The sequence below is a fragment of the Cajanus cajan genome, chromosome 11, assembly GCF_000230855.2.
Source record: "Cajanus cajan strain Asha chromosome 11, NIPB_CcT2T_4, whole genome shotgun sequence".
Lineage (NCBI taxonomy): Eukaryota > Viridiplantae > Streptophyta > Magnoliopsida > Fabales > Fabaceae > Cajanus > Cajanus cajan.
Genome location: NC_138527.1, coordinates 13,930,792 through 13,933,291, shown reverse-complemented (window position 1 = coordinate 13,933,291; position 2,500 = coordinate 13,930,792).

Sequence of the window (2,500 nt, the reverse complement as noted above, 5' to 3'; positions counted from 1 at the left end):
TCATTTTTTGAGTCACTCTCGGTCAGAAATTGAGTCACTCTCGGTCAGAAATTGAGCCACTCTCGGTCAGAAATTGAGCCAGCCTCGGTCATGATTTGAGTCACTCTCGGTCATTTTTTGAGTCACTCTCGGTCAGAAATTGAGTCACTCTCGGTCAGAAATTGAGCCACTCTCGGTCAGAAATTGAGCCAGCCTCGGTCATGATTTTAGTCACTCTCGGTCAGAAATTGAGTCACCCTCGGTCAGAAAATTTGGCTGGCTCGGTCAGAAATTGAGTCACGACCCACCAGAAATTGAGCCAAGGCTGGTCAGAAATTGAGTCACGACCCACCAGATTTGCACCACGACCCACCGTGACCGACCACTATGCACCAACTATGAACCATTCAATTTTTTTTTGAGCACTTCTTGGATCAAACATCTCTTCTAACATGCCTAAGTATGCTGGGAAGTTTTGGGGGTGAGAGACCTTCATCCTCCATTTTTACGAATTTTCCGATTTTACCATGTTTTGGTAAAAAAATCATTAAAATTCAATCCCTTGGAGGATGGCTGAGATTTTTGGTGGACAGGTCAGTTATATTAGTATGTGGGTGCATGCAAAAAATCAGATCAAAATTCGATGCCTAGATACGTTTTTCTATTTTTCTGGATTTACGTATTTTCGTTTCTTAAAAAAATTATTAAAAAATATTCCGTTGGCAAAAAATTCTCTAATTTGGTGAGCACGAAGATATGATTTTTCTAAACAATGCTGCAAAAAATCAGATCAAAATTCGATCTGTAGCTCCCAAAAAGGAACTTATGTCTGCTCAGAAAAAAGGTATCTACTTGTACAAAATTCACTTTTGCATATTAGCCTATTATAGGGGGAGGGTGTGTCTCAGCAGAAACCCAGCGCACCTTGGCTGGTCTGGGCGAGCCACGGGGCCTTCCCCTCACACTCCGTGGGCATTTCTAAGCCTGCGTTGTGTTCTCCCGTGGCAAATTTCGAATCAAAATTTTTCATGAATCAAACCGAAAATTCGGCCGACTTCGGCCGATTTTTTTGAAAATTTTCGAAAAACTCCAGATTCGTTCTATCATCATTCTAACCCATATTTTGGCCTTTCCAGCCTTCGTTTAGCCAGATTTAAGCCATCTTGACCCACCCGAGGGACGGTTTATGCTCTTTTGAGCTAATTTTTGGTGGGTTTTCTCTTCTTTTTCCATCCTTCATCGAGTTTGCACCAAATATGCCGTACCCTATAACTCGTCCAGCCCATTTTCCCTTTGATCATCATTATTGCCCAAATTTGCACCAAATCTAGCCCAGTTTCTACCTTGCCTAACCCACCCGAGGGACGGTTTATGCTCTTACGAGCTAATTTTTTGTGGGTTTTCCCTTTGTTTACCATCACTGATCGAATTTACACCAAATATGACCTACCCTTTCACTTGTCCAGCCCATTTTCCCTCTATTCATAATCCTTGCCCAAAATTGCACCAAACCTAGCATATTTTCTATCTCTCCCAACCCACTCGAGGGACGGTTTATGCTCTTTTGAGCTAATTTTTGGTGGGTTTTCCTTTTGTTTATCAACCTTGACCGAGTTTGCACCAATTAAGCCTTACCCTATCACTTGTCTAGCCTATTTTTCATTTGCTCATCATCCTTGTCCAAAATTGCACAAAACCTAGCCTACTTTCTTTCCTGCTCGACCCACCTAAGGGACGGTTTATGCTCTTACGAGCTAATTTTTGGTGGGTTTTCCCTTTGTTCACCATCCTTGCTCGAATTTGCACCAAATATGGCCTACCCTTCCCCTTCTCCAGCCCATTTTCCCTTTCTTCATCATCCTTGCCCAAAATTGCACCAAACCTAGCCTACTTTTTATCCCTTTGTTTACCACTCCTGACCGAATTTGCCCCAAATATGGCCTACCCTTTCACTTGTCCAGCCCATTTTAGCTTTGTTCATCATCCTTGCCCAAAATTGCACCAAACCTAGCCTAGTTTGTATCTTTCCCAACCTACTCGAGGGATGGTTTATGCTCTTACGAGCTAATTTTTTGTGGGTTTTCCCTTTGTTCACCATCCTTAACCGAATTTTCCCCAAATATGGCCTACCCTTTCCCTTGTCTAGCCAATTTGCCCTTTGTTCATCATCGTTGCCCAAAATTGCACCATACTTTCCTACTTTCTTTACTACCCAACCCACCCGAGGGACGGTCTATGCTCTTGCGAGCTAACTTTTGGTGGGTTTTCCCTTTGTTCACCATCCTTGCCTGAATTTGCACCAAATATGGCCTATTCTATCACTTTTCCATCCCATTTTCCCTTTGTTCATTGCCTTTGTACAAAATTGCACCAAACCTAGCCTTCTTTCTTTCTTGGATTTTGTTCCTCTCGGTAAATATAATGGTTGATTGCCTAAGTGATCATTTCGGTTGAATTTTGGCCTCTCGGTTTGAGATGGTTGCATGCTTGGTCTTGCCCATTCAACTTTTGGATGGTGTTG